The following is a 12563-nucleotide window of genomic DNA, read 5'->3' as shown; positions in this document are numbered from 1 at the left end:
GCTGGGGAGGCCAGAGCAGAGAGATGGGCAGAGCCGGGACAGCCAGTCCCTCCCCAGGGACACAACTCAGGCAGCAAAACGAAGCTCTGAACCACACAGACTTTCAAACTCTGTGCATGCTCTGACATCATAAGTGGATGACCCAGTGGCCAGGCCTCTCAGAAAATGATTCCACATCATGCACTTGACAGGGACCATTTACTTCCAAACGTTGTCATAAGAAACAGCCTGGGGAGCATGAATCATAATTTTTTAAAATCCTCTAATGTTATTACGAGTTGCTTAATAACAGAGGGATGCAGAGAGCTGCAATATACAGAGGGTTGGCCTCAGGATGAAACTTGGTCCTGATATGATTCCACTGGGAAGACGTGGAGCTCTCCCGCTGTGAATGCCCACCATCCACACCGGCTCCCTGCCACGGCCCCCCACAACCTCCTCCGAGGAGACACGGAGCTCTGCCGCCCTGCAGGCCTGCTGTCCACACTGCCTCCCTGCCACAACCCACCACTCAGGCCTGCATCTCAGCACCACCTTCATCAAGACCACGTCAGCTCAGTATCCCCAAAGCCTCCATTCTGTACTCACATGGCCATTTAGAAATTGAGAAGCTGAGGTTTATAGACTAGATATTTTGCCCACGTCTATGAAGTATGAATCCAGTTCATACTGGAGTCAAGGCCAGTTCTATCAGACTCTCCTGGCAACTCCCAGGGTGGAACCAGCCATCACACAGTCCCACGTTGCAGGCCTGCTGCGGCCGGACTCCTGGGTGGCTGGACGAGGGCCCAGCAGAGGGTGAGCCCCAGGAAGGCCATGCCACGGTCCTGGCGCAGCTCTGGCACTGACAGAGGACAGGCGTCCGGCTGCACACCCTGGAGGAGAACTGTCTGTTAACAAGACTGTTCAGTCATGCAAACATATTTATTGTCTAACTCAAACATTACACCACATAAAGCCCAAACATTACATGGATAGAGAGCCTTGACCATTTATCAGATTATACTCAGAGCAGAAGGAGGAGATTCGAAAAGTTTGGATGATTCTAAGTCACAGTCCTTAAAGTTTAAAATGAAAAATAGAAATTAGTTTGCCAGATTAATAAGCTAAAGTCCTTAATGAACTCATCTTCCAGCTCCCCTAGAATAGATCTCATCAGCCCTGATCCACTAGCAACCACTTTATGTTGTGAAACTACTGTATTAAGCTTCATCAGATTATCAGACGCGTAACAAAGTGTCTCCTCTACCAAACTGTTTCACAGATTTGATTTCTCAGTAAAATGGTTTGGAAAGCTGATCCACATGTGTAACTGTTTTTCTGGGCATGTGACACCTCAGCATGTATTGCTGTAAAAGCAAATATTAATTTTGCATGTGCAATTTAAATGTTCAGTGAAGAAAAATCTATTTTTGTGTGTCATGGGGTAAGAGGGCTGTTATTATTTTGTTCCAGTGCTTCATATAAAACAAACAAAGAAAAAGCATTAATGAAAAAAATGGATGATGAAAAGGTAAGTTACGGCTCTTCTTTACAATTTAATTATTTGGGAGGAGATTGTTCTCAGTCAGCAAAACAGTTTTAAATCTTGACAACTATAATAGAACAAAACTACAACAATTGAAAAGGGTAAGTATGAATGTTCAAATCAATTTTAGTTTCTCAGAAATTAATTTCTGCAACTTTATTTAAATTAAGCAGTCATTCGTTATCTGACAATTGCTGAGCATTCAATCCTGGGGGAAATGACGAATTGTTATGTTTAATTTTTCTAGTATTAAGGAATTCCATGGATACATAAATATCTGCACTGACATAATGTATTCTAATATACAGTGAGTTAGAATATCTTGATGATCCAGTGATCCAAGGACTGACGTGTGCGTGATGGTAAAACCAGCCCCCAAATCCTAGGAGGAATTGCTCCCTAGAAACTCAAGACTTTTGTCTAAGAATGAAGCTCGGTCACTTAACACCAACACTAGAAGAGCAGGGCACAGTTTTGAACACTATGTTGGAGTACATATGTAACTACTAGGGCTTTATGCACGTGTTTGTGTTACTCTGTGTGCAGGTGCATCTGTTCTAACTGGGAAAATGAAAATAAGAAATAAATAAAGAAGAAACCTTCCAAGAAACACTGCAGCAAAGTCTTAGCCACCAATTTCAGCACTTTTGATGGTGAACAGGTCCCAGAAATCAAATGTTAATCTTGAAACCAGGAAATGAACCGAGTGTAACAAATTAGTTGCAGCACTAACAACAGGCTCTTTACACGAAAAGACCCAAATAAAAGTCAAATTCCTCAAAAGGCCCCTTTTCATCTTTTGGCAAATATAAACCTTACAGTCCTTGCTCTCAGCGCAGCGCGGAACAAGTTTCAATAAATAGAATGAGAATCCATTCTGTTAAGAAGGGAAAACTACCGTGATGATTATGGAAAATAAAATATTAAAGTTTGGTTGTTCAATATTATAATGATTTTTTGCTACTTGCCAACCTGCAGTGGTTGCAGGCTTGGTTGCTATGGCGACATCCTGCTACTTCCCAGTATGTCAGGCAGAATGACTTGGGCCGTTTGCAATTCAATCAAGGAATTACCCTGTTTCCTACTGGAATACCCATCAACCAACTCAATCCAGGATCATCCTGCTTCCTGGCGCAGCATCCATTAACCAATTCCTGCTGGTCCTCAGGACTCCAGTTTTGTTCCTCTGAGACATTCTTCATGGTCCACACATGTTAAACCAGATCACTTCTCGTCTCATTTTCTCAGGACTGGTTTCAAGGATGTCTTGGCCACGGGGCCAGGACAAAGTCTGGGGTCCTGCCTGCCCTCCTGTGAGAGCTTCTAACTTGCTTGCTGAGTATGTGTGAGGCATTTATGTTGCCTCAAACCTCACAGGAGTCATATGAGGAAGGCACTGTATAGATTAGGAACCTGAGGACTAAACAGTTCACCCAAAGGGACAGAGAAGGTTCCAGGTCACCCACGATTTAACTCTGAGTCTTTCAAATACCCCACATTTGCAAAAACAGAAAGGATCTCTTCATCACTTTTGAAGGAAAAAAAAAGCAAACAGCAGCGCACATTAGACCCACTTCCTGCGTCTGTAAACACACCCACGTATGAATTGAAGCTCAGCCTGATGGTGTAATAACTCCACAATGTGAAGGAATGTTGACAAATGTACTAATTATGCCACATCCTTGGTTCTCTTCCCAGGTTCACACATTGGCTTAACCTGGGCACCTGGGCTTGCTGCACAGACAGGCATCTGGGGAAAGGCCCTGAGTCTGAAATCTGATACTATGGAAGACCTACAGGCATTTCTAGTCTCCTGGAGCAAACTGCAAGCACCTGATGCTTCCGCAGGTCCTCTCTCAGAAACGAAAACCCCTTTCTGGAACACTGTAACTAAGCCCATCACATGGAGCCAAGCTCCGAGCAGACCCCATAAGTGACCGGGTCACCAAAACAGGCAGGGGTCCAGGGAAGGCCAGTCACAGAGCAGGGGGCTGCCCCACACGAGTGCTCCTCACTGCCCCCTGTTCAGCCTCGTGACCTGGCCCCTACAAGGACTCTGCCCAGTGACTTATTTCCTCTGCATGTGCCCGGGTGCACCAGCCACCCCAACAGTACCCCGCAGCACCCTCCTCTGAGTCTCAGCACTGACTGTCCGGTGAACAGGAAGTGCTGCCTTACGAGCCGTGACATGCTCTCTCCCTCCAAGTATCCCTGAGGTTAGTGATTACAGTTCTTCCACTTAGAACATCCCACAACGCTTGCCATGCGCTGTATGTAAATGAATCCTTAGTGCTTGTGCAGAGGCGAAATAAAGGCCTGAGGGGAAGGGAAGAGGAGAAAGAGAAAGAGAGATCCCTTGGCGGTGATGGAGCCCATTCTACACAGTGTCCTACCTGAGAAGGGTGTGGGGCTGTGAGTTAGGAACAGGCTGGTGGACACTGAGGGCCCTGAGCCGCTGGCGGCACATCTAACTGTGGCGCTCAGTGCTCGACAACCCAGCCTGGAGTCTAGCTGGACTCTGGAGGACACGGGTCAGCCGGGGCAAGCCTGGCTTCTCCGCCTCCCTGGGGACTTCATGCGGTGTGCATGGGAAATCATAAATACATCTGCACCTACGCTTTTATGAGTTCCTAGCAGGTCAGAATTTAAAACAAAACACGCCTACAATAGCTCTTCCACTCCACCTCCATTCAGAGAGGAAGGAACCCTGCTCAGCAAGGCCCAGGGCCCCTCAGAGGGGCCACGGGGGCTTCCTGGAGACCTCTGGACAAGCAGGGCTCCCCCACAAGACTAAGTCAGAAAAGTCCAAGTGACGAGGGGACCGGATCTGGCTTTACTGTCCACACAGTGATTGGAGAGCTGAGAGCTCAAGAAGCGCTGCTACGATGAATCACGCAGGAGCAAACTCTTCACCACACACACATCAGTCTAAAATTCTCTCGTGTGTGTTTTTAATAAGCCATTCTTAGCGCGTCATCTTATAAAGAGGCATTAGGACTAGTAAGAGCTGGGCCCGCACACTGGAGAAACGTCTGTCTCCACATGAGCCCTTGCTGTGTGGTCACTCTACCTCAAGGATGAAACAGTCTTGTATTGAGGACACCTTGTGGCCAAGACGACATGGGCAGCTGCCTTCAGCCAAGTGGCTCCTGAGGACGCTGTGCGGACCCTGGGGCCGGCTCTCCCGGGAGGCTCTGAGACTGCTGGGTGCCTGGGCGTCACCTGGGGAGCTCCCTGCTTGGCTGCACACCCACCCCTGGCCATGCCTAGCTCCCGCGCTCCGGCCACCACTACTGCTGCAGGCTCCCTGGGGCCCCTGTGGCCCTGTATCTGAGCTGTGGCCCCATATCCAAGTCTGTCAGGGAGCTCGCACAAAATGCAGGGTCTCCACCCCCAGGACCCAATGCATCAAGGTCTCTGAGAATATGCACTTCAAGTCAGAGAAAACACTGAGGCTTTTCAACACACATGTGTTCTTAGGTGTTGCTATATGTAACAGCGAAAAATTTTAACGATCAACAAAAGGGGACGGGGTTGGGAAAAAAATTCATTGTATGTACATGAAATACTCATAAGTGTTAAACTCGTATAGTATCAGTCAGTTCAGTCGCCCAGTCGTGTCTGACTCTTTGCGACTCCATGAATCACAGCACGCCAGGCCTCCCTGTCCATCACCATCTCCCGGAGTTCACTCAAACTCAAGTCCATCGAGTCGGTGATGCCATCCAGCCATCTCATCCTCTGTTGTCCCCTTTTCCTTCTGCCCCCAATCCCTCCCAACATCAGAGTCTTTTCCAATGAGTCAACTCTTCGCATGAGGTGGCCAAAGTACTGGAGTTTCAGCTTTGGCATCATTCCTTCCAAAGAACACCCAGGACTGGTCTCCTTTAGAATGGACTGGCTGGATCTCCTTGCAGTCCAAGGGACTCTCAAGAGTCTTCTCCAACACTCCAGTTCAAAAGCATCAATTCTTCGGCACTCAGCTTTCTCCAGTCCAACTCTCATATCTATACATGACCACTGGAAAACCCATAGCCTTGACTAGACAGACCTTTGTTGGCTAGTTACACTTAAAACAGCTGCACTTGTATGTTACAATTTATGGTTGACCGTTAAAAGCTGGTTGGAGCCCTAGGCACACACAAGCCCAAGCCTGACCTCTGCAGGTGCGAGTCCAATGTGCGTGTGTCGCTGTGCACGCGTGGCTGCGGCCCTGCAGGTCCGCATCTGCTGTCGCATGGAGTGGCTGCCATTTAGCCTTGGTGACAGCAAGTGTGTCAGAGCTGGGTGTGGGGTCACAGAGGATATTCTTCTTCTATGTGTCTTACATTCAAAAAACTAAGATCATGGCATCTGGTCCCATTACTTCATGGCAAAATAGATGGGGAAACAGTGGAAACAGTGGCTGGCTTTATTTTTCTGGGCTCCAAAATCACTGCAGATGGTGATTGCAGCCAGGAAATTAAAAGATGCTTACTCCTTGGAAGGAAAGTTATGACCAACCAGACAGCATATTAAAAAGCAGGGACATTACTTTGTCAACAAAGATCCGTCTAGTCAAGGCTATGGTTTTTCCAGTAGTCCTGTTTAGATGTGAGAGTTGGACTATAAAGAAAGCTGAGCATTGAAGAACTGATGCGTTTGAACTGTGGTGTTGGAGAAGACTCTTGAGAGTCCCTTGGACTGCAAGGAGATCCAACCAGTCCATCCTAAAGGAGATCAGTCCTGGGTGTTCATTGGTAGGACTGATTTTGAAGCTGAAATTCCAATACTTTGGCCACCTGATGCGAAGAGCTGACTCATTTGCAAAAACCCTGATGCTGGGAAAGATTGAGGGCAGGAGGAGAAGGGGACGACAGAGGATGAGATGGTTGGATGGCATCATTGACTCAACGGACATGGGTTTGGGTGGACTCCAGGAGCTGGTGATGGACAGGGAGGCCTGGTGTGCCGTGGTTCATGGGGTCACAAAGAGTCGGATAAGACTGAGCGACTGAGCTGAACTGAACTGATGGGTCTTACCTTTCTCACAGTAAACCAGAGAGAAAATCACAATGAGTTTAATGTTAACACAGGAGAAAAGGCTAAGTGTTATTCTCATGGAATGTTAAGTAAGGAGTTTAGCAAGGCGTGCAGACATCTCGTGCTGGTTGAATGCTTCTATGTGGGGGACCCTGCGTGGGAACCAGGAAGGAAAATATGCCCAAACCTTAAAGGCCCGAAGATTATCCAGGCATAAGAGGCCTCATATTCAAAGCATTTAAATTTCTGACACTGCTCACAGTGTTATCATACATTTTCCCAGTAACTTAAGAGAAAATGGATATAAAATCCTTATAGTATAAAGACTCAGACACAATAGGTTTTTAGTAAATTATCAATGATATCCTCATCACCATTCTCCCCTGGGACATACTTATAGGAATTTATCCTAAAACAGGATGTAACTTCTGAAGGACGGAGACTTTACTTTGTCAATCTCTTCTCAATCTCACTCTGAAAATTCTGTAATTTACCGTGAGTGCGTGTGCATACTCAGTTGCTAAGTCACGTGTGACCCTGTGATGCCACGGACTGCAGCCCGCCAGGCTGCTCTGTCCATGGGGTTTTCCAGGCAAGAATACTGGAGTGGGTTGCCATTTCCTTGTCCAGGGGATTTTCCTGACCCAGGTATCAAATCCAGGCGTCTCTTGCATCTCCTGCATTGGCAGGTAAATTCTTTACCACTGCACCACCTGGGAAGCCCATAATTTATGATACTTCCTGAAAAGCTGAGTTCCAATTGTGACTCAGACAGTAACTTTGTGGCTCTTTTTCCACGTTTCTCCTCTGTAGATGGCTCATGTTGTATCAATACAGTTGGGGAAATTGCTTACTCACTGTTACAGGTACACTGAGTTTTAAAGCCAGAGGCAGTCCCCAGGGGAACAGCTCATGGCAGCTGCTCATTTTTCAGAAGAAAATAAGAGACCCATGAGGGGAAGGAGTTGCTCCTGGACCTTGGGCTTCAGTGGCAGAACTGTAGACAAAGCCACACCCACTGACGCCCTGTCTGGTCTCAGACCCCTGTGGTCTCGGGCCCCAAATCAAGCACGTTATTTCTACCCAAAGAATCTAACTTGACCAAAGATCCAGACTGTGCGGTCCAAGTACACAAGACCAGTATTCACCACTGCTCTCCGGTTAAAAATCACTTTAAGCGGAAAAGGTAAGACGCAGCCGCACGTGCTGGGTGCCTCACAGGGCAGCCTCAGGTCTCTCTTGGCTCACAGAAAGCAGGCATAACTCAACAGTCACCACTGTCACCACAAGGAGGCAAGTTTCAAAATCAGTTGTTATGACACCAGGAGAGCCCAACTCAGAACAGAGAACACTGGTTCCGTAGTCAGACGTGGCACAGCCGATTTCCACCCTCTTCACTTACTTCCTGCTAAGCCAGGACTGTGTCCTCCTCTTTAAAACAATAAATAACCTCACGGGACAGCGAGGGGTGGTGGAACACATACCATGCCCGCCCTGCACCATCTGTGTGCGTTACACACACGTCCCCACTTAAACCATATGCCATTCCTATCAGGGAGGTTTTTCTTTGCAGACTAAGAACCTGAGACATTCCCTGGGTCAAACAGTCCCTAGCTGGCACTTTAACCCATGCAGGGGGGCCCCAAACCCTGAATTACTCATATACAATGCAGTGGAGAGATGTCAAGTCCACTCCTGAAAGCCTTAAGACTCTAAGACGTCCAATCAAGAAGGAAAAATTACATTTCATCCCTTTACACAAGGCAGACATGAAGATCCACGGACAAAATCTGAGAGCTCCAAAATAAACCATTACAAGAAATTTTCTACAAGGATGTCAAGACCATTCACTGCAGGAAAAACCAGCATTTTTAACCAATGGTCCTGGGACAACTAGATTTCCACAACTAAAAATAAGGAGTTGGATCCCTACCTCACACCATACATAAAAATTATTCAAAATGGACTGTAGATCTATGTGTAAGAGCTGCAACCACAAAACTCTTAATAGGAATAATTCTTTGTGGCCACATTCAATGATTTTTTTCAGGCACTACAGAAAAAGCTCAAGTGACAAAGGACAAAAATAGGCAAATTGGATTTCATTAAAATTCAAAACTCTTGTGCTGAAGATACACCATCAAGAAAGTCAAGGGACAACACTCAACATGGGAGAGAACATTTGCAAATTATAAACTGATAAGAAACTTATATCCAGAATATATTAATTGTTCTTACAAATCAATAAGAAAAAGACAAATAATGTAATTTCTTAAAATCAGCACAGGATCTGAAGAGACATTTCTCCAAAGAAGATATACAAGGGGCCAAGAAACACATGGAAAGATTCTCAACATGATATCTTTCAGGAAAATGCAAGTTAAAACTACAGATACCTCTGTACACTCACGGAATGTCTATCATAAGAGACAGATGATAACAAATGTTGGCAAATATGTGGAGGCATAATCCTCATGTTTGCTGGTGGGAATGCAAAATGGTGCAGTCACGTGGGGACCAGCACTGGGCTCCTCAGGAGTCAGAGTCACCATACGACCCAGTGATTCCTTCAGGTTTTATATCCAAGAGAAAACAAATCATGTTTGGGTGATCACGCACATGCACTCACACATGTCCACATACATGTTGTTCACAGCAACATTATCCAAAATACAACAGCAAGAGAAAAAAAGAAACAATACAAACGTCCATCCACTGATGAGGAGATAAATAAAACATGGCATATCCATACAATGGGTTATTCTTTGGCAATAAATGGTGCTAATATGTCCTAAAACACAGATGAAAATTGAAGCCTTGCTAAGAGAAAGAAGCCATACCAAAGACCACATATATAATTTTTTATATAAAATGCTCTCAATAAGCTAATATACAGAACTAGAAGGTAGGTTATTAGCTGCCAGGAGCTGAGGGAGGGGAGAGTGGGCGGAGGCCACTCATGAGGACAGGTTTCCTCCACCAGTGACAGAAACTGTCCTGGAAAGAGTGCCATCGTGGTGCAGCTGGAGCGGTGGCCAGTTCTGCACGGAGGCTGAAGTCTGCTGAAGTGTGCACCGAGTCAACGCTGCAGAACGTGGATTGTATCTTAGTGCCCCTGTTTTCAAACCTCACATTCTGTTCTGACAGAGCAGAAAAGCAGACGCACATGGGCCTCCCAGCCTGGTGCTTACCCAGTGACCGCTCACTGGACACCTGGACATCCAGGTGAACCACAAGGTGAGCAGAGCACCGACAGCCTCTATCCCACCCCAGTCCTTGGGCGTCTCTGTGACTCAGGGTGTGAAGGGCGTTACACTGCACTGACACTCATGAAACCAAGGATGTGGACAGATGCGGATGTGAGGGCGACAGCACACGCGTGCACTCACACACATGCTCACGCACATGCACTCACACACGCGCTCACACACATGCGTGCTCACACGCATGCACTCACACACATGCTCACGCACACGCACTCAGACATGCGCTCACACAAGCGCGTGCTCACACGCACTCACACACACGTGCTCACACGCATGCACTCACACACATGCTCACGCACACGCGCTCACACACGCGTGCTCACACGCATGCACTCACACACATGCACACGCGCACACACACACGTGCTCACACGCGCTCACACACACGTGCTCACATGCATGCACTCACACACATGCTCACACACACGCACTCACACACGTGTGTGCTCACACACACACACGTGCTCACACACGCTCACACACGCGTGCTCACACGCATGCACTCACACACATGCTCACGCACACGCACTCACACATGCGCTCACACACGCGCGTGCTCACACGCGCTCACACACGCATGCTCACACACATGCACGCACACACTCGCGTGCGCTCACACACATGCGCTCGCGTGCGCTCACGTGCATGTGCTCACACGTCATGTGGGATTCTGGGGCACCGAGGTGGGGAAAGCACACACACACACACACACACACATCGTGAAAACCCACCCAAACACCCACATTAGAATCTATTATTACTTGGGCGTCTCTGGTGAACTTTTAAACATAGGACATTTCATGCAGCCAGTTCCAGACACACCCACCCCTGCAAAGCCACACACACACAGGGCTGGGGGGGCTTGGGGGAGTTTCAGGTCACAAATCCAAATCCAAAGAAGCAGAGCCTTCTGACTTAGAGGTGCCGTGGGATGCGCATCCGGGTAAGATGCACATTTCGACATTCTTGACGGAAAACAGCAAAGCAAATGCGTTTATGCCACAACAGAGCCAGAGACTGCAGAAGAGGCAGAACAGAAGCGAAACCACGAGGGAAATAAAGGTAATTAAACTCACATCATGCTTCAAAAGCAATGTTTTCGTTAATAACTGCCTGGTATTACTCTATTTATCACCAATTTACTGGCAACTGGACAGCTTTGCTACTGCTGGGTTGCTTGTCATAATTTCTAATAGAATAAGTCAACAAAATTGAATAGCAAATTTCTAGTCTTCCTCACCTAGTCCTCCTCCACCAAGCAAACCCTGAACACGTTCACCTCCTGCACCCCTCACTGTATAGCGGGGATGCAGGCCCAGAGAAGCTGGACAATGGTGGCGGGGCCAGGCACAGTCCCAGGCAACGCCCTGGCGGGGAGCCCGGCGCCAAGAAGCTCCCCGTAGGACACGGCCGGAGGCCCCTCCCGCGCCAGGCCCTCTGCGTGCGCCACAGAGCAGACAGCAAGGCACACGAGAGCATGTCCCGCGGAGCTGACGGTCTCCTGGAGGAAGTGAGGAACACAGCAAACATGCTCACTCTTTCGTGGGGAGAAAAAAGGAAGAAAATAGATTTACGTGTTGCGGCCTCTGACACAGTCAGGAACATGCATGTCAAACAGAGATAAAAGCATCAAAACTAAAGGAGGGGATCCGGGGATGGGGTGAGGTGACAGGCGAGCCCTGGGGGGCAGGGGCAGGAGAGCTCACAGGGCTGAGAATAAGCTTGGAGGCCAGGACCCCAGGGCCTGGGGAGGAGGGAGGCGGTAGCCACAGAGTCAGGCCTTTGGGGGCTGCAGCCTTGGGTTCTGCCAGCACAGGAGACGGGAGACTGGGTTTACTGGAAGGAGGGTTCAGGGTCCTGTGTCCGGGAGGCTCCTGGGGCAGCAGGGGTGAGCGTCAAGGAGGCACCCTGGGGCTCTGCTCTCTGCCCTCTCTCACGTGCACCTGCAGCAGACCGGGCCAGGCACTGCTCTCTTTGTGGGGTTCACTCTCATGAGATAAAGACAGTAAGCAGCCGACAGAGACTCACAATCAGAAGCTGAACCATTACAGACCCCAAGTCATGAAGAGCGTTTCCTGAGAACTCACAGAAACCCAGCCTGGACCTGCTTCTTGCCAGAGCTGCGTGACGGCTTCCAATCCCCGGGCCACGACCCAGAGCACGAAGCTGCCCACACGGACGCTGTGCCCACGAGTGTGCTGTGGGGGGCATGGCCACAGCTGCAGCCTCTGGCCAGTCTGAGGGGAAAGGAAGGTGGACTGAGCCCACCTGGGGGCAATGCCCGTGGGGTCCCCTGCCTGCCGGTACAGAAGCCCTCCCTTTCGGGGCCAGTGCCGACTCCACAGGCAGGTGGACGGCTCCACCTAGGGGACACATGCGTCCTAACCAGGGCTCTTGGGGAGCTGTCCCGGGCAGCCACGGCAGGCCGGGCAGAATCATCACTCCGGGATTCGCCCCCATCCGCCAGCAGCCCCCACAGCAGACGTGGAGTCCATTGCTCTGCGGCAGAAATGGGGCTGGGAGGAAGTCCCTCCCGCCCGCAGGCAGGCCGCCTCCCCCAGACACCTCCCAGCTCACCTCTGTCCTATTGCTCTCAGGCACGTCTCCCAACTCTGTGGAAAACCCAGGAGCAGGGGAAGAGCCGAGCGCATCTGTCCAGAACGCGATCAACTCTGCAGTGATGCTTCCCGGCATCGACATCAGCATCATGGTCTGGCTCTGACTCCCTGCTCCACCCCAGACAAGAG

This window comes from Ovis aries, chromosome 26 (assembly GCF_016772045.2).
Source record: "Ovis aries strain OAR_USU_Benz2616 breed Rambouillet chromosome 26, ARS-UI_Ramb_v3.0, whole genome shotgun sequence".
NCBI classification, from domain to species: domain Eukaryota; kingdom Metazoa; phylum Chordata; class Mammalia; order Artiodactyla; family Bovidae; genus Ovis; species Ovis aries.
The sequence above is the reverse complement of the archived record's forward strand: the minus strand, read 5'-3'. Positions refer to the sequence as shown.